Genomic DNA, 21,671 nt, shown 5'->3' on the forward strand with positions numbered 1-21,671 from the left:
TTGCATTACGAAGCCCTAAATATCAAACCCTAATCATTGCTCTATCGAAGTATGAAGAATCTTTATGAAATGTGAGGATGGAGAGAGGCTAGAAGAGCCTATTCGAGATTGCTGGTGCAGACTATCATGCTCATGCTACAGAACTAATCCACTGCAGAAATATACAGTATGTTAGGGTACATGTTTGGTGGTATTGTCATTTGATGTTGAAGGCATTTTTGAGTCAATGTTTGGGTCATGTAATTTCTCAATAAAGATTCTATAAGAAAGAGTCAAAGGGTTTTTCCTCAAGTTTAGGAGAGGTTTTTGCCCTGGCTTGGTGCCAATATCTTGTGTACTTGTGTATCTTGATCTTCTTGTTTTGGTAACTAATTGAAGATAATAATACATAAGAAGCAGAATCTACAGAATTAATATCTCAAGTAGCTATCATAGTTAAGAGAAATTAAATAATTAAGATTGCCCTTAATTTCTCAACATGGTATTAGAGTGAAGTTCTGCAGAGGGCGTGAAGAAGATCAGAACTTCGCACTTTCTGTTTGAAATTTCGTGTGACTATTGGGTGCAGGTATACGCAATCTAGAAGGGAGAGATCTCGCATAAGAAGGGACAAATCTCGCATATCTCTGAGATCTGTTATGGAGAAGATCCGCATTTTGTCTGAAATTTCGTGTGAGTGTTGGGTGCAGGTATATGCAATCTAGAAGGGACAGATCTCGCATATCTCTGAGATCTGGTATGGAGCAGATCCGCATTGAAAAGGGTTCAAGGCTCTGTCTGCACCTTGGATGGGTATAAGGGCAGACAGACCAGGTCTTGGATCTCATGAAGAAAGATGGAGAGGCATGAAGATTGTCTCGGACTTTATTCCAGAGTGCAGTCACTCATGGATGAATCAACCTCGGCTCATGTATACACTATCCCAGTGATGAACTCAACATACATATATTCATGACATAAGTCTGTTGAAAGGAATTTCGGTGAAGACAGTAACTACTACAATCTCGGTGAACAAAGGAATACAACCTATACATACAGTCTCAGTGGACATTACAGTATGTAGATCTGTCTCCTTGTGATCTCGATATATATATATATATATATATATATATATATATATAGATATATATCAGTACAACGTTGCTATAGCCTTGGCATACCTGGAGGTGGATTCAAGATGGAACACGAATGGATGGAACAGTAGATCTCGGATAGAGGATTGCAGATCAGGACACAGAAGTAGCATGAAGTTTGGATTAATAATCTCGGTGATCCCAGCACAGTTATATACTTGGCTACAGTGTTGATGAGATCAAAGACGCAGCCCTAATCACTGTCATCTCGTTGCAATGAACAATATATCACAGTGTTAGGAAGAAACAGTCTTGGTAAATAGTAACAACTACATTCCGGCATCAAGAGAAATGGTAAGGATTCATAATGTTATCACTCATAGTCTTGGCATAAGGAGGATCACAGTGATCCCTCAGTTATCCTTACAGTCTTGATCACGAAATACACTCTTGGTATATGATCTCAGCTAGAAGTGATGGAGGTATGATGAATCAGTCATCATGGTGATTGTCGCAGTGAAGATCTCAACAAACGTTGTTGACATAATGAAAAGGCAGCAATAATGATCTCGGTGAAGTAGCAACAAGGATGATTGCAGTCATGGTGCAACAGTGACCTAATTAAAATGCTAGAAGACGTACTCTCTTAAATACAGTAAGGAAGGTCATCTACATGAGATCTCAATTTGGAGATCTGAGAAAAATGATAAGAAGACAATCATCTATTTTCTTAATAAACAAGATGTCAAGTGTCCTTGGGACAAGGAAGCTTCCTCATCTAACAACTTATGGTACCTGTGCAAAATGGAAAAAGGATAAGTTCTGGACAAAGTGCTGAAGGTTAAAAGTCTAAAGCATGAGAAGGGAAGTTTGGTCCTCAAACAAGACAGTTTAGTATATAGCTAAGATTTAGTGCTATGGGAGGATTATGGAAAAGAGTTCATATCATTTGAAGGATAGAGGAAGCTAAAGGAAAGAGGGAGTAATGGATCTCCAGTATGAATGAGATTGGATCCCTCTCAAAAGGATCTCATTAGAAGTCCTTGCAGATATGTTCATAGTATGCATCATATGGGAATAATGAAGGACATAGCCCTTAGGAATCTCATTGTACATTAAAGGAAAGGAAGAAGTCATGCAGGACAAAGGAAGCATTTGCCAAATGGGGATATACAAGAGCTTGAAGATTCTCTGATGGAAACCTTAGCGGAGGATCCTCTAGTCAGGAAAGGCAGCGAGTGTTTCATCAGGAAATCCAACTTTTGGAATTCATGAGATGATAGTCCGAAGACATGAGAAACGAAGCAGATCAAGGGATTGAAGATCTTTTCAATCAAGGAAGCTGCTGGAAGTAGCAAAGGTAAAACGAGGTGTGTATGCTTGTGTTTATATTGTAATATCATGTCATATGGTTGCAGGTAACATAGATCAAGCATGATCAAAAGGAAAAATGATCTCCTCCTTTGAAAGGATGCAGAAAGACATAAGTGACATTAGATGAAATCAACATAATATCCTCATATGAAGTATGAGGTGGTTGACTACGATTGAAGAACTCTGATTGAAAGCTCCTGGGATGGAAGATGTGAGGATGGAAGAGATCATGAAGTATGCAACCATGATGAAGGCAATCAACATCTAGAGGATCAAGAAGACTTGACCAGGAAATCTGTGAAGACTCTGATGGAAGTCTGAAAAGATGAAGACCCTTGAAAATTTTTGGGTATGTGTGCAGGGCCAAGGTAAGGAGAGTTGTGAAGGATGTAACAACTATGTACCTTCTGAATCACCATTGAAGAAAAAGGTGAAGATAGATGGCCCTACGAGGGATGTCCTAGATGTAAAGCCAAGGAGGATACTTTCCGAGATGACATGACAAAGGAAAGTAATGGATGGCTGAACCCTACATGTGGAGAAAATTGATGACATTGAAGTCTTGGATCATCAGCCAACTAGAAGACCCTATAAAGCACTTATGATAGAGTCCCTGGGTAAGAGGGAGCTCTGGGTAGTTCCTATGAGTAAAGGAACTCGAGCAAGTTTCTGAGTGAAGAGAAACTTGGAACTTGTCCGTGGTTAAGAGGGAGAGTTGGACACAACATTCTTGTCTTCATTTTGGAAGAAAGAATGGAGGATTGTGTAATCATCTGGCATCTGACACTCTTTGAGGATGGGGTAGGGCATCCAAGACAAGAGTGGGCAAGAGGACCGATATTCTTGAGGGCTGGGAACCCAAGATGAGAATAGTCCTAGTGGGGCATACTCGGAGAACACTTGGGTGGGTATGACCCTAAGAGAGACAATGATGATGCGTTTCTATCAGTCATTGGTCTCGCCAACATTGTGTGCTTTGTTCTATTTGAGAGATAGAGCTGTTAGTCAAGGCCTTGCTATATGGAAACAATGTTGGTTGAAATGATGCTATAATAGATGGATAACTAATTCGATTCTCTGCTTATGAGAACTCTTTTATTGAGAATGTCTATGTACCATATATGTTTGAATACCTCCCTAGTTAAGAGGGAGTGTTGAAAATAGTGTAACTAGGTTCGGTCTTCATCATGTCAAATATTGTAACAATGTATTTTCGTGTCAAAGAATTATTTTATTGTTGCTTGAGTGGTGGGTTTCATGCTCAAGAAGTTTTTGCTCCAATTGAGAGCCCTAGATAAGTCATGTAAAATGAAGACAGTCATGTTGTAAAGTTTTGTAGATGTTCTATGCTAAGAGCAATTTCACTTTTCTCACAGCAATCATACAAGTAGATAAGCAAAATGCAGATAGAACATATAAGCAGATCTTACAGAAGACAAATCAGAAACAAGAAAAATGTATGTGTTTGTTTCGGCGGTCAACAGGATGCTTCAACCAGCAAAGTCTCCTTTGGTCAGCCAGCCCAGCATGTGTCACAACAACCCTCCAACCAGTAGATGAGTCAACCCAAGTCAGTTCTACAAAAGTCAACGCTGTCCTGAAAAGTCAACGCAGGGGCAGCAAGCTAAAAGTCAACGCAGCAGCAAAACGGCCAACCCTTTGACCTCGATTTTTGTGCCAGGTAGTATGGCCTTCAAAAATCGAACCTCCCACAAGTTTTCAGCTTGTTTGGACCAAGCGTTGACCAAAGTCAACGCTGGTCAAACTTCTGCAAAACCCTAGCAGCAGAAACCCTAGCAGCAGAAAAATCCTCTTCGTCCTTCCCACGTGTGGCTGAAATTCGTCCTCCAGGTAGCTCGTACTTTTTAGGATGAGAGAGGAAGATGTGAGTTGTTTTTGTGATCTAATTCTCTCCAACTTTTCCTGTATATATATATCCATCAATGAGGGTGTGTGACACATCTGTTGGGCATGTGAGCCTACATTACAAAACTGGCTGACCTTTGCACATATAATTTATTAAGAATAATAAATTCAAAATATAAGTTCTGCTCATCGGATTAAGACTATTTTTATATGGATTTTACACCTCTCAGAAAGAGGAATCCAACAAAAATATTAGCCTCTTAATCTGAGCATCAGAACATGGAGTTTGGACGTAGTTGTCCAAATTTAACACTCCCTCTCAACTAGGGAGAACTCCATCTATTAGTGCAATTAACATCGTGAGTCATCCCGCCGAAACTTGCTTTGCTGGCTTCTTTATTTCATAACAGAAGTGGGTCAGTCACAAAGACATCATTCCCCGACTGACATAATCAGTCCAGAGGTCCCAGACCTCACAAATCTTGATCCCAGATCAAGTGGTTGGACCATGCCATCCTAGATAGAGAGTACGGCAATCTCTGATGCGTCCATCAGTCTTTGCTAATAGTCTCTAGCTTTTCCACACCTCATTGGCCAAATGAGAGGTACTTCCCATGAGCCCTGAACTCAATGGGTAGGATGCATACGGGGCACAGATTAAATGAGTGGCGAACCAGCTCAATAATCACAAGGGTGGGGCAGAAGCATTATGAGTCCTTATAGCTCCGAGAAGCTATCCCCAAAGCCCCCCAGAGCTCCCAGAGCTCATTGTCCAAAAGGACCCACATCATAGGGTCTTTCCACGACACCAAGACTCTCACGGAAGGTTAGGAACTTGACCTTCCCCAGGGGCTTAGTGAGAATATCCGCGACCTGCTCATCAGTTCCTATATGATCGAGCCTTACGGCGCCTCGCTGTACCATATCCCGGATAAAGTGGTACCTGATATCAATATGCTGGGATCGGTCGTGGAACACAGGATTCTCAGTCATACGAATCCCACTCTGATTATCACAGAGTATTACAGTGGTATCTAGCACATGTTGGAACAGCTCACTAAAGAGCTTCCTCAACCAAACTGCTTCACAACAGGCCATACTAGCAGCAATGTATTCGGCCTCCGCGGTGCTCAAAGCCACCGACTTCTGCTTCCTGCTCATCCATGAGATCGAAGCAGAACCAAGATTGAAACAGCATCCAGATGTGCTCTTACGATCCACCACACTGCCAGCCCAATCGGCATCAGTATATCCCCGGAGTATCACACTACCGGCAGTGTATCTCAGCCCATGGTTTATCGTGCCCCGAAGATATCTCAAAAGATTCTTGGCACCAACCCAGTGAAAATGATGAGGCTCAACCATCTGTTGACTCAAAGTATTCACTGCAAAACATATGTCCGGACGGGTGTTCACTAAGAACATCAAAGCTCCTATGAGTTGACGATACTCAGTAGGATTGGCCAAGATAGGCCCTGCAGCGCTGCCACTCAACTTCTTAAAGTTGAGTTCCATTGGTGTCGACACGGACTTACAGTCCACCATCCCAAATCTTTCCAGAAGCTTCACAATATACTTTCCTTGAGAAAGGAAAATCTCTCCAGGTCTCTGCCAGACCTCCAGGCCTAGGAAATAGTGCATCAGTCCTAGGTCTTTCATCTCGAACTCAGCAGCAAGCTCCCTCTTACATTGATGAATGAGAGGGTCATCACCTGTCAGGAAGAGGTCGTCCACATACAGCACTAGAATGAGAGGCTTTCCTTCCTCAACCTTAAAGTAAAGGTTTGGATCAGCATTGCTTCGAGTGAAGCCCAGCTTCATCAAGTAACTATCCATCCTCTCATACCAAGCTCTGGGTGCTTGCTTTAACCCATAGAGGGCTTTCTTCAACCTGCAGACATAAGTGTCTCGATCTTGAACTTCAAATCCCAGAGGTTGTTCTACATACACCTCTTCCTTTATTGCACCATGCAGAAAAGCAGTCTTGACATCCATCTGATGAAGACTCCATCCTTGCGTAGCAGCAAGGGCTATGATGGATCGGATGGTGGTATATCGAGCCACAGGTGCAAATATATCGTCATAGTCAATTCCTTCCTTTTGAGAGAAGCCACGGGCAACAAATCTTGCCTTAAACTTTTCAGCACTCCCATCAGATCCATGTTTAATCTTGTAGAGCCATTTAGCGGTGACAACAGATTTGTCCTTCGGTCTCGGGACCACATCCCAGACATCATTCTTCATAATAGCCTCATATTCTTCATGCATAGCATCCTTCCAGACTTGATGCTTGATGGCTTCTTCAAAAGATCCAGGTTCAGATTGTATAATAGTACTCATGGCAGCTAGATACCCTTGGTATCTACACGGCTTCTTGCTTTCTCGGAATGTTCCCCTTGGGGCAGCATGACCCTCAGCATTTTCGAGGGTGTCCCTGAGCCATGATGGCCTCTTTCCTAGAGAAGGGGAAGGATCAATAGGGTCCATTGGCTCTTCAACATCAGGCATAGTCTCATCCTGGGGTTCTTCCAGATTTCCAGGTCTTTCTTCATGGTTTTCTTCAGATCTAGGAAGATCTACTACTTTCTTCAGGGAAGCATCTTCGTCAAAAGTGACATCATGGCTTATCTCTACTTCCCTTTGACCAGGTACATAGACTCTATATGCCTTAGAAGTCTCACTGTAGCCCACAAACATTCCTTTCTTCCCAGTAGCGTCCAGCTTACTTCTCTTTTCTTTCGGCACATGAAAATAGACAGGACATCCAAAAATTCTAAAATGTGAGACATCAGGTTTCTTACCAGAGAAAACCTCTTCGGGAGTTTTGGAGTCCAAAGCGGAATGAGGGCATCGGTTTTGAATGTACACAGCAGTATTTGCAGCTTCTCCCCACAGAAACTTTGGAAGACCCTGGTCACATGGCATGGCACGGGCAGCTTCCACAATAGTCCTATTCTTGCGTTCAGCAACACCATTCTGCTCAGGAGTATATGCAGTGGTAGTCTCCCTCTTAATGCCAGCTTCTCTGCAAAAGTCTTTGAACTCATTTGACTCATATTCAATGCCATTGTCAGTCCTCAAAATCTTGATCTTCTTTCCGGTCATATTTTCCACCAAGGCTTTGAAGGTATGGAACCACATGAAAGCCTCATCCTTCTTCTTCAAGAAGTATATCCAGGTTTTGCGAGAGAAGTCATCAGTAAATGTCATATAGTAAGAACATCCCCCCAGGGATGTTACAGGCAACATACCGGAAAGATCAGAATGGACCAGTTGCAATATCTCAGATGTCTTTGTGACACTTGAGGGGAAAGGTCCCCTTGTATGTTTTCCTTCAGCACAGCCCTTACATACACCTTTATGATTATTTCCAAAATCAGGCATCCCTGTCACCACCTTCCTTGCTTCGGGAAGAGCCTTGTAATGAAGGTGTCCAAATCTTCGGTGCCATAGTTCGATTTGACGGATAGTATCACAAGTCATAGCTCCCAACGGACTCCCTCCAACCTGGTAGAGTGTACCAACTCTAAAACCAATTGAGATAGCTTCCTTGAAGCTCTTCTTCCACATGAGTACCTTTCCATCAGAGAAAGTTACATTGAATCCTTTGTCTTCCATGGAAGATACAGACACAAGGTTCTTCTTCAATTTGGGTACATAGAGTACATCTTGTAGATGGAGGACTTGTCCTTGAGACAAGTGGAGGGTCACAGTCCCGGTCCCTTTCACAGGATAAGTGGCATTATCCCCAAGGGTAATTTCTAGATTAGTATCCCTTTCAACCATGTCAGAAAGTGCTTCCTTGAATCCGGTGATGTGTCTTGAGGCACCACTATCGATTAGCCAGACATCCATAGTGTCGGGCGGAGATGCAGCTGAGAGAGCAGATATTAGAATATACTCATTTCTTTTATCAACAACATTAGACTCCTCATACCTGGTATTTCTGGTCCTTTTAGAAGGTGGATGGTTTCCTTCAAAGTGAGCCTTCCTCTTTCCTTTGGATTTGTCATTTCTTTGATTCCCATTCCTTCGGTTGTTGTTGTTGTCGTCACTATCGGGAGAATTCTTCTGGAAGGGGCATTCTCTAGCATAGTGTCCAGTCCTATGGCAGGTGAAACATTTACCCTTCTTCTTTTGAGTCTTAGTCCTTCCTTTGTCCTTGGAACCACCAGAGTTCTTCTTTCGGGAATGAGCAACATAGGCAGCATTTCTTTCATTATCAAATTCCTTCATCCTTGTTTCTTCTTGCATACATCTAGACAGAAGCTCATCAAAGTTAGGGATGGTATTATTGTTGAGAATGGTAGTTGTGAATACTTGCCATTCATATGGAAGTCCTCCAAGTGCGGTGAGAACCATCTCACGATCAGCTATTGTCTCCCCAATAGCTAGCAGATTGTTCCTGGTTTCGGTCAACTTCATAAAGAAAGTTTGAATAGACTCGTCTCGGCCCTTCTTCATATTCTTCAACTTGTTCTTGAGGAATAGCACTTGGTTCACATTGTTTACTCGGAACATAAGTATCAGTTTGTCATACATCTCCTTGGATGTGCCTAGTTCAGATATGTAGGCAACCAGACTCTTATTTATGGATTCCCTGATCAGCAGTTTTGCTCTGATTTCTCCCTTCTTATACTTGTGTTTAACAGCAGCAGAGGCATTTGATGGAGGTTCTTGAATCTTCCCTGTCACATGATCTAGGAGATCATGATCTTCTAATTTGAGATCTAATAACATCTTCCAGGCATGGAAGTCATCACTTCCAGTCAGCTTGTCATTCTCCCTGAATTCAAGCTTAGAGGAATCCATTTCCTTCGATGATGATTGCTATAGATAGAGTTTGTCTTCACCTCAGCTCTGATACCATGTAAAGTTTTGTAGATGTTCTATGCTAAGAGCAATTTCACTTTTCTCACAGCAATCATACAAGTAGATAAGCAAAATGCAGATAGAACATATAAGCAGATCTTACAGAAGACAAATCAGAAACAAGAAAAATGTATGTGTTTGTTTCGGCGGTCAACAGGATGCTTCAACCAGCAAAGTCTCCTTTGGTCAGCCAGCCCAGCATGTGTCACAACAACCCTCCAACCAGTAGATGAGTCAACCCAAGTCAGTTCTACAAAAGTCAACGCTGTCCTGAAAAGTCAACGCAGGGGCAGCAAGCTAAAAGTCAACGCAGCAGCAAAACGGTCAACCCTTTGACCTCGATTTTTGTGCCAGGTAGTATGGCCTTCAAAAATCGAACCTCCCACAAGTTTTCAGCTTGTTTGGACCAAGCGTTGACCAAAGTCAACGCTGGTCAAACTTCTGCGAAACCCTAGCAGCAGAAACCCTAGCAGCAGAAAAATCCTCTTCGTCCTTCCCACGTGTGGCTGAAATTCGTCCTCCAGGTAGCTCGTACTTTTTAGGATGAGAGAGGAAGATGTGAGTTGTTTTTGTGATCTAATTCTCTCCAACTTTTCCTGTATATATATATCCATCAATGAGGGTGTGTGACACATCTGTTGGGCATGTGAGCCTACATTACAAAACTGGCTGACCTTTGCACATATAATTTATTAAGAATAATAAATTCAAAATATAAGTTCTGCTCATCGGATTAAGACTATTTTTATATGGATTTTACACCTCTCAGAAAGAGGAATCCAACAAAAATATTAGCCTCTTAATCTGAGCATCAGAACATGGAGTTTGGACCTAGTTGTCCAAATTTAACACATGTATTATTTTTCATGTAAATGTAATGGATGTAAGTCAAGAATCCTTCTAGATCATCACTGAAATTGTTGCAAGGAAACCGCTCAAAGAAATCATGGAAGCCTTCTATATTCACGTCGGCCTAATCATTTGATCAAAGGAACATGTTAGCCTTATCTAGGTTCATGTCAACTCAATAGATGAGAGGGAAAGCCTATATATAGGCTACGTTGGCTCCTCCTCAATCCACATTCACACTCACTAACTCACAAAGAGAAGCAACAGTGAAATGGTCGAAGAAAGGAAGGGTAGCCGCAACAATTGAGGAGGTCTGTTCCCTCATGCGAAGATATCAACAAGTCTGCTCTCCCATATGACAATCCGATTTGGACTAGGGCTTCACGTTTCATGACTATGTGGTCGGGTTGAAGGACTGTTCTAGCCGCAGATGCAAGGAGAAGATCACAGCGAAAAAGGTCGAAGGTATTGTAGGGCTAGAGGAGGCCTAACCCTACTCTCATATATGACTACACTCTGAAATAAAAGAGTTATGTTCTCACTGTATTGGACAGTCACTATTGTTGCATTACGAAGCCCTAATCATCGCTCTATCGAAGTATGAAGGATCTTTTTGAAATGCGAGGATAGAGAGAGGCTAGAAGAGCCTATTCGAGATTGTTGGTGCAGACTGTCATGCTCATGCTACAAACCTAATCCACTGCAGAAATGTACAGTATGTTTGGGTACATGTTTGGAGGTATTGTCGTTTGATGTTGAAGCATTTATGAGTCAATGTTTGGGTCATGTAATTTCTCAATTAAGATTCTATATGAAAGAGTTCAAAGGGTTTTTCCTCTCAAGTTTAGGAGAGGTTTTTTCCCTGGCTTGGTGCCAATATCTTGTGTACTTGTGTATCTTGATCTTCTTGTTTTGGTAACTGTTTGAAGATAATAATATATAAGAAGCAGAATCTAAAGAAGTAATATCTCAAGAAGCTATCATAGTTAAGAGAAATTGAATAATTAAGATTGCCCTTAATTTCTCAACACTTCATAGGTGGATTTGGCTAGTGTTTAGTTAGATTAGCTGAAGTAGTTGTTCTTGTCCACTTTATCATAGTCGACCTCCATTACCTATGCTTTATACAGGGAGGAAAAATCCTTTAGTTATATCATCTTGTCCTGGAGCATGTAAGAATTCATATCATTTATGTCTTGAAGATTAACTTTTCTTTATGGGAGGGAGGAAGGTACTAGGGTTTTTGAGAGGCAAAACCTAGAGGAGACTTGATGTGCTATGTTAAATTCCTTGTTAGAAGGACCTAGGTTTGTAGCAAAGAAACCCTAAAAGTGACTTGGAACACCTTCCTTGGAGATTTTGTGTGAGGCAAGCTTGGTAAAAGATCAAGGGTGGGTTTCTTGATGTTAATACTAGCTTGTTGTAGAGCCTTAAGTGTGAGTAGATAACTTGGTGAGATGCCTTGGTAGGCCTTTGTATTGTTGGTTAGGCTTTGCTATTGATGGTGGAATGCCCTAGTTAGGGTTTGGAGAGAACTGTGGAGTCCTAGCTCGTCATAATCTTGAAGGACTATCTTGTACCGGCATGTGATATACTGCTGGTATCTATTTATAACTTCATTCTTATGCATATATGAAGTGTACTTTCTTGTCCAAACATTGCGTACTTGCAAATCTGATTTATAGTATATATTCTCATAGTGAATGAGTAGTTTCTAGATCTCTTTGCTCTTCTTATTTCTCATGAACAATAATGACTGTACTAAATTTGCTATAATCAAGTAATTTCAGGACTGCTATATGTTGAAATTTGTGCCCTAAGCACTGGAAACATATTTCTCTTGAAGTACATTTGTGTGGTGTTAATTTTTTAAAACTCCCTTGCATAATTGGTTGGCACAAATGAAATATATACTGCTATAATTTATATTTCAGATTCAGCCCTAAGGTTGAAAGTTCACAGGAAATAGATCCAAGGAACCTCAAAATTGAGTTGAAATTTCTAACTTCCGCATTTAGCAATGATTCTCAAAATTTCCACATCAATGCTACCTTTTAAGAAGCCATCTTTGGAAACCAATGCATGTTTATGTGAGGCGCTGATTGTTATCTTGAAGCTACTCCACTAATTATTCTTTTTAAATACAAAGCAACCGCAACCACACTACTGTAATGAATATCCCTCACTCAGCTTGGCTAATCCTAGCATATAGGAATAGTGTTGGCAACCTCAGAGAAAATGTATGATTCTCATCATGGGACCTAGTGAGGTAGTCCTCACCACGAGCAACCAATAGAAGCAAACAAAAATCTCACTCAGATATTTTATGCAAGGATAGTAGATAATTGGAATTCTATGCTACCAAATAATCACCGGGTAGGATCAGCAGGAAATCGAGATTGAAAAGGAAGAACAATTCCAAAGACAAAAGAACAATTTATTTTGCCGTTTAGAACACTGTAACAATGGTTAGCAATTGCTAATTATTGGGGACTGAGCAATAGACTTATATAGAAAATTGGAGTCGTAGACTTGGATGCTTACTACATGATGTGCACGAACAACCTAATTAGAGATTGACATTACCCTAAAATTATAAGAAAACAGAAGCCTAAAATCAGCAACAACCGGTTTGGATAAAAAACAGCTTTAGCCTAATGAAACCAATACAGAAAATCACAGAAATGATGACTCGTATTCCAACCATATACCAACAGCAAAGACCACTAGATGAAAATGAAAGTAGAGTACAATAGATTTTGAAAGATTTTAAGAGTTGAGATTTTGTCATGCATTTTGATATGCGATGAAGGTGGCTACTCCATAGAAAAGCTTGGGGTTTTATTTCAAAACTTAGTCTATAAATTCTGATGCATGTGTTTACACAGTATAAATGCATCACAGCATATCTAGACAAAAAGAGAGTGGACGACGATTTCAGGAAGGTATTCTTTTCAATCGTTGTCCTGACCATGAATTAAATATTTTACTTGATGGAAAGGTATACGCGATCCTCAACTTCAAAAGAACTAAAAGAGCTGTTTAGAACTGTATATAACTTGGCATAGAAAAAGCCTTTCAGAATCTCCTTAAATTCCAGTTTCATTTTTTAAAATGCTTCTCACATGACAATGAAAAACAAGATAACTACATCAGATGTTAAAAATTATATCTGATCTTACAATGCATCGGAGTAGCTCGTCCGAGGGACATCTACATTGCAGTGTGTTACTTTCCCCCAGCCTCTTCACCATTTGCCATCCATAATGGCTCAAATGGGGACCCCTTTATAGACTTGTACACCAGCATCACCCAATACTCTGTTGTTGGGGAAGCCATCCTCCTAGGTGACTTCAATGCTCATACTAGAGATCTCCAAATTCCTCTCCACGATCAATCAGAGGACGTGTTTTGTACCTAGGGGATAGATCCAGATTCAGTTGGGCTTCACCAGATGTCCGATGATGCTTTGGGGCCCACAACAGTTTATGATAAGCATCTATTGCAGTTGTGGGATCATAGGAGTTGTTAATTATAAATGGTCTTCCATGTTTCCTAGACTCTCGCTTTTTCACGTGTCGGCCATATGGCAGGGGTGCAAGTGTACTTGATTATGTCCTTGCTAGCTAGAACTTGCTTCCTTTTATTCGCCATATCTCGGTCTCCCCCATCCCCCTTGCTGATCATGCACTTCTTTCCTTCTCTCTCCAGTTTGACCCTTCCCTTCCACCCCATCCTTCCCCTCGGGGTCTATCCCGAACCACCTTTCGATTTGACGAATGTGACCCTGACATCTTCTCCTCTACCCTACGCAAGATGCTCCCATCAGAAACCCAGTTCTCCTTGCTTGATTATGCTTCCACTAAATACACCCGTCTTTCATCTGCCATTTGGGAAGCAGCACTCAAATCCTTCCCTCACTCCACTCGTTCCACTTCCACCTCTCGAAAAGTTGGATCTTGCCCCATGAACAAATGGTACGATGACTAATGCAAGACTCTACATTGAGAACTTCGATATGCTTTCACCCACTCTCAACCCTTTTACCCTGACCTCAAAACTTCTTACCATCATCTCCTTCGTCGTAAGAAACGACTCTTTTTCTCTCACAGAAGACGGGGACTTTCTACTCTCCTTGCCTACTCCCCTAAACAATTCTAGCATACCATCCTTCCCCGACGCTCCCCTCTTCCATCTAACCTCGACCCTACATCCATGTTCTCTCACACTTCCAACCTTTATGATATTCCGAGGCAGGGCCAAGTTCATGTTACCTCCCCACCCCGTTCTTGTTACCTATTCTCAGACAAAGATATTAGAGAGGCCATTTGGGTGATGAACAACAGCAAAGCAGCCGATGAGGAAGGCTACCAAGCAGAGTTCTTTAAACACAGTTTCCGTGCTTTGGTTAGTTACTTGGCTGATCTCTTCAACCATGTAGTCTATGAAGGTTTTCCACCGACATGGTCACACCACATCATCCATCTGATCCACAAATCAGGCTCCAGCTCAAATCCTAATAACTACAGAACGATCATGGTGGGCCACACGTTCTCGAAGTTGTATGCTACTGTTCTACATAGGAAGCTCTCCAGTGACCTTGAGCAAAGACAACTCAAAGCTAGGGGACAGGCAGGTTTTCGACCAGCTCATCAGACCATTGACCACATCTTCACCCTTTACGCTGTGATTGAGGAGGCACGACATCGCTCTTCGAAAGTCTATTGTTGTTTCATAGATTTTTGGAAAGCTTTTGACTTTGTTCTGAGGGAAGCCTTACTCCAGAGACTCAGAGATATTGGCATCTCGATGACCCTATTGACAGCTATTACATTCCTATATGAGTCTGTCCTTGGTCATCTTCACATGGTTCATGGGATGTTTAATTTCATCCGAAGCATTATTCGGGTTAAACAAGATTGTCCATTGTCCCCTACTCTGTTTGGGATTTATATTGATGAGTTGGAGGCTTTTCTACATAGGCATATCTAGGGCACTGATCGTTGCCTTCTTCACCAGGTCATGATATCTATTCTACTCTTTGTTGATGACGTGGTCCTCCTCTCCTCATCTCCAGAAGGATTACAGAGGCAGTTGGATGCCTTAGCTCTGTTTTGTGATCTTCAACAATTGACGGTCAACTTGGGTAAAACCAAGGTTATGATCTTCAATGGGGTGAAGAAAACTTCGGACCTTCACTTCGTATTCAGAGGGGAGGAGGTTGAGATCACCAGCACGTATACGTACTTGGGGGTGCAATTCTCAGGTCCCCGCTTTAGTTTTCGACCAGTGCTTCAGCCTCGAATCAACAAAGGATATGGATCCTTAGCCCTTCTCGAGAGATAGTGCTTTCGACATCACTTCTAGGACATCTCGTCCAAGATGAGCCTCATGGACACCTTGATCCGTCCCACTGTTCTATATGGCTCAGAGATTTGGGGACCGTCTTTACTTGAGTCGGATTGGGCTTCAGTTGAGAGAGTCCAGACTCTTCTTCTCCGCCGCATCATTAGATGCAAACAGACAATACCTCAGCACATCATCCTTGCAGAGTTTGGAGCTCAACCCTTTCGGCTTGAGACAATCTTCAGTTTGGTCTCATTCTTGCATCGTGTCCAGGGATTTGCAGACTCGATAAAGAGTAGGGACCATTACCCTTACTTGGCATATTTCTCTTCTAAGACTATTGCTTGTTCTACTCCCTTGGGCCGGGCTAGATGTTGGTTTACAGGTGTTTTAGATCTCTTTAAGTCAGTGGGCATTCAGTTGGATTGTCTCCCTCCTTTCCGATATTCCTTGGATTCTCCTGGTCACCTTCTACCTACTAGACAAGAGTTGAACAAGATCATCAGGGAGGACATCTACAGGCAGTTTGTCCAGGTCACCTGGGTCAATCCTTTGGGAGGGTTGCACCCAAAGATGGCCTTCTACACTGAGCACTTCTTGGAGTTGAGAGACGGGCTCATTATTCGACCCCAGTATACGTTTCACCACTGGATGCATGCTCTTCGCATTCCTCTATGCTAGTTCAGAGTAGGTTCTCATAGACTTCGGGTAGAGACGGACCACTAGATTGATAGGCCAGACAGAATCTGTCAGGTATGTCATTTATAGGAAGTAGAGACCGAGGTGCACTTCATTTTTGGATGCCCTATCTACTACGAGATCAGAGGAAGGTTATGTTGCTTGTTCAGAGACTCTCAGACCCTCATAGACTTTTTCAAGTATTCCGATCAGAGATGTTTGGCCATATATGCAGGAGGTTCTCAAGTTTTGAGTGCATATTCTTCAGCCTCCCATCAGACCAGACCCCACACAGAGGATCACGACATTTTTCAAGGTACTATCTTCAGATAGGAGCATAAAGAGAACGATTGATACTGTTTCATATCCAGACTCTAGACTAGTGAGGATCTGTGGGACCTCACTTTGCCACACGAGACCTTAGCAGCTAAACCGTCTCAGATCCGTCCCTGGGAGACGGACTAGGCCCTCCAGACCTAACAGTGCACAAACTCCCCCAGACAACGAGTTAGTGGACAGTGCACACCTCCCACTGACTCTTCATCAGGCCAGCAAACTTTGTGGAATTTTTTTCAGTGCTCTTTAGTCAGCCTCGGATGTTAGGAGAGTTGGGTCCGATCCTCTTTGTTAGGGCATCCATACATTGTATCTTTTATGTTCCTGCATTGTACCTTTTATATTTATGCATTGTATTTTTTATAGGACACTGTTTGGTTCCCCTGCATTTTATGGACATCATTATAATCAACAGTGCCTTTGACCTACCTTTTGGTCATTAGTTGGACATAAATATAATTATCTTATCGTATCTGCTCTTTTATTCTTTTTGAATGCATTGATTATAACTGTGGAGTTTACAAATAACTTGGTTGTCCACCATATCTCCGTTTGGGCACATGAATCAATAATATATAGATCTTTAAGATGAAGCTAGCAAAATATGATCTCTTTGTGTATAAGTACTATTCAAAGTCTAGTCATATCACTCAAATCTGCTGACTAAACCACATTTATGACACATTGGCTTTGTGAGGAGTGGAGCAGAGCACGCAATCATTATTGTTTGGATTTTGCAGGTAGTTTGTTTTTGTGCACTTCAAGGTTCACTAAGGATTTGTTTTAATTATAATTTATATTTCACACTTGCCTTCAGTACTTTAACTCCTGCTGGTCATGTTATGAAGTCAGCCTGTAGAGAACCAGATATTTAACCATGTTTAGATGGGCTTTATTTATTGTAGTAACGCAGGTTCGGTTCGAAACAAGAGTTTTATCTTATTAGGGTGAGCTTCAGGTTTCAAGTCATCATTATATTATTACGTGAGCTACATACAACTAATAGGTTTTATGTGAAGAGGAAGATGCCATTGAGGTGGAAGTTTCATTGTTAGCCATGGATACCCTTCTTTGCAAGCAAAATGAACCGACGTCACCTTGGCAACTAAATCTTACCTGAATCTCCCCTGCATCTTCCACGAACCCCAGCAAAACCAAAAAAATGATAAAATAATTCCAAGGATACGAATCGTCGACGGACTGCCAGAATCACCTACCGACTCCAATGGATCCTTGAAAGGTCATTGGTACTTTTACAACTAAATCTTCTCCGATGCATCTTCCAGCAACCTTCCTTCGCAAACGCTAAACCCAGGGGAAAAATTATTGGTCACGAAACCAAGTGAATGAAATTCCGCAGCAGAATTCGAGAAGATTTTAAATACGGACACAGAGGAGTCAATGCATTGCCCAGAAACTGGAACGAAGGATATGGGAAGATTTGCTGAGAAGGATATATAATACATCGATGTGCTAAAAAGAGGGAAATGTGAGTTAGCTTGGTTCAAGAATTTCTGAAAACAGTTACATCACTTTAATGTAATGTGAGTATTGCCGTGCTTTTACGCCAACGTTGGATCTGAAAATTGAGATCCGTGCTCCTTATGAGCATTGGAGGTGGCGTGTAGTTGTGTTCTTGTGACCAGTGTCATCTTTTCTGCGGCAGAAAATAATCGTCATTAACTCCAGCAGGCACAGAAACGGAAGGAGATCTCACCCAAGACTATCTCCTTCGTGTGGGAATTACGAGCGATTCGACAACAGCGATGATGGAGATGAAACGCACAACGATGTTTCCAGTAATCATCCCAAGAAAACCCCAGGGGAGATTTGCCTTGAGCGTTTCAAGAACAGGGATAACGAAGACGAAATGCAAGGAGGCTAAAGGAGGTTTTAGTGCGAAAATGGGGTTTCCTCCTTTTTCCTAATCATCCTTCTGGTTCTTGGTTCTCCGTCGATTTCTCGGTAGGGTAAATGCCCTCCTGGAAGCTTTGGGGTCGGGTAAAGCTGTTGTTACAAATGACAGTTTCATCCCATTTGATGAGTCAGGTTGAAGCCTTAATTTGTACTTCGTTATTATATTTTTAATAAATAAAGTAATGTTATTTATTTGAATAATTTTACTAGTTATTTATTTTCTTGTGTTATAATTATATTATGTTTCAAAATAAATTTAAAGGTAAAAGTGGATTTTTATGAATTATACTTTATTTTAACAAAATAAAATTTGTATTTTTTAAAGGCAACCGGAAATGTATTTTTTCTAGTTAATTTTAATTAAAATGGTAACAATTTTTTTGGAATAATTATATAGTTGAGTTGATGTTTCGAACCATCTATTGTGATTTATCCTCAGGACAAGGATGAAAAACCAGATCTGAGATTAGGTATAAATAGTAGAGATGCTCCCATGTGCGAGAAGTAACAGTTAGAAATTTAGTTAAGTAATTAAATACTTTTAGTTATAAGAAAAACATTAGAGATTAGTTAAGTCAAAATAATATTAAAAAATAAATTAGTTAGGATATTAAATACTAATATGAACCTAATAGAATAATTATTAATATTAAAAAATATAATTTAGTTAGGATAATAAATACTAATTAAACATAATAGAATACTTATTAATATTAAACATAGATAACCATTAAAAAATAAAAAATAAATGAATAAGTAACAAAATAAAAATAAAAATGAAAATTAAATTAAATAAAAAATAAAAATTAATAGAATAAAAATAGTTTAAAAAAATTGAAAAAATAGTAATGTTAATTAGGCCGAAATTTTTTTCTCATAAAACTATGGATCACAAAAGTCTCAATTCAACAATAATCAACCAATAAAATTTTATATATACATAAATATGAAAAATAAAATGAAAATAAAAACAAAGATTTTTAAAAGGTTGAGCTTAAGTTGTTTAATGTGTAGAATTCTAGTTCCCGAAGGGGGTTTTAAGGATGCCGAATCCATTTATACATTCAAAAATGCATTTTAAACAATAAAAAATTACATTGTTTCTTGAAATTGTTTTACGATTCTATTTCTTCTATAAGTTAGACTAGGCCTCTTTTAACTAATAAAATGTCCATTCAACTCATATTAGTTCATATTTAACATCATTTTATTGAGTAGTAAATTATTTGAACTTTAACTTTAACTTTAACTCAATCTAAAGAAAAGTTGCAAAGGAAAGGCAGAATGAGATGAATAGTGCCATTATGGAGCATGTGGAAGCAAGTGGTATGGGAAAAAGAAAGACAATGACAATATGAGAGGGAGAGGAAGAGAGAGATCAATGTTTGACAGTCAAAACATTTGGAAGGAGAAAGTAGGCCTAGAAATTGAATTTTTTTTTTTCTTTAAATGTATTTGACCATTAATAAAAAATTTCAAAAGTCATTGTTGACAAGGCATGATGTGATTAATCCGAAAGAATTTATCAAAATCATTATGGGTCACAAAAGTCTAAAATCAAGAAGTAAAATAAATTTGAAACCATAAATTTGATGTGAAAACATCTAAGCTCCCCATCGTAAATTATAGTGGTTGCTAGTAATTAGACCACAACATTGGAAAATTGTTGAAAACTTTGCAGTCCTAAACACTACTCTCTTAGTGTGTGGTTCTTCCACATCAACACAAACTGCTCAACTCCTTTTGGATCCATTCCAAGAGTGAAGGGCCCATGATTCAGATCCCACAAGCTCCTCCATGATGAAAACTTCTTGCTGTTACTGACCTTCATGTGTGGAAACCATGTATTTTCCAGATGGTCCAAACCCTGCCAAATGATTCTCAGCTTCTTGTCACTTAGCATGACTGAGTTACCAGAATCCATTATTAGAGCCAAAAAAGGATCTATAAGACAGAAGCGCACTCCAGTCATCCGTAAGATTAAGAACATCGGACAGATTTTGTAGTGGTTGCTCTATATTGGCCACCTAAGAGATTGTTTATTGTGAACCCTTGGCATATCAAATAACCACATACTATTTCTTATTATTATTGAGTTTTATTTTATTCATCAACAAAAGAAGAAAAAAAGAAAGACAAAAATTTATTATTATTGTTGTTTATTATTAAGCTTTATTTTATTCAACAACAAAAAGAAGAGAAAAAGAAAGACAAAATTTATGGGAATGCAATCCAACTTTTGAATGTTGTTTGTTTAACTTAAATTAGATAGATAAAATGACATGTATTTTTTTTGATAAAACTGAAAATGACAATGAAAAACAAATAACTGTAATCCAGTTTTCAATTACTAGGTAAGATAAATTTGAAATTCCAAGGCTTGGAGAAAGTGATCATGACTATGGGGAAAAGGCAAACCATAGAAGTAGAAAGTAGTGGGTATGTAAGAAAAACGATTAATCGAAGAAAGAGAATGACCTATCTAATCATCTCAGACATTCATAGGTGTAGTAGTGAAAGAGTGAAGATAGGAGGCAAGAGGATTCAAGAGCATTGGTATAATATAAGCAATGTGAATCTGCAATCTTGCGTGCAAATCAATAAAATAATTTTTTTTTTCAAAGGGGTGTGAAACCCTAGAAGAAGTGCAGTAGATATGTCAAACCATATACATCATGGTTGCGTCATCAAACATACAACATAATCATGTCTCATGTGACTGGAACCCGGGTGGGGAGGTTATCATTAAACCCTCCCAACCACCCAGGATATCTTCCATTGGCAAAAAGATCAATAAAAGATTGCTCAGAGAAAGAAACCTGTGGAACTTGCGTATGAAGCTGATTCAATAGAATGATTTCAGTATGCTGAAGTAACAGTACGGAATGAGAATAATTGTGCATTGGGAAGTGAATTTGCAATGGAGTAGATCTTCACATAGCCTCGATGTAAAACATCGGTGCACCTAATAAAAAATTGGGAAGTCATTTTATTTTAATGATGTTTTTCTATCAACTTGAGTAGGAAGGAAAAGAAGAGGATGGTTAGAGAGGCAATGGAGCTGATTGACCAAGGTTCATGTTTGCGGAGGGCCTGGTCACAATTTGAGCTAAAGGGATTAATGTGGGAGAGTTGAAGGAGCAGATCGACTTCTCAGCTAAATGGCTTTGGCCGAAACAAGAATCTCGGTCGAGATTACATGTGAGGTATTTTCGTGGGCTTGGCGCGATGGAGAACATCATGAGCGAGGTAAATTTCTATGATATGTTGATTGTTGGCCTTCGTGGGATCCTATTGTCTACGAAGGTAGTTGGATATAAAAATTGTGAGAGTGGTAAGGATGTTAACAGAGTGTTTGCT

This window comes from Pinus tabuliformis, chromosome 8 (genome assembly GCF_031772625.1).
Source record: "Pinus tabuliformis cultivar Carrire ecotype Pingquan chromosome 8, CPIR1, whole genome shotgun sequence".
In the NCBI taxonomy this organism is placed as follows: Eukaryota; Viridiplantae; Streptophyta; class Pinopsida; order Pinales; family Pinaceae; genus Pinus; species Pinus tabuliformis.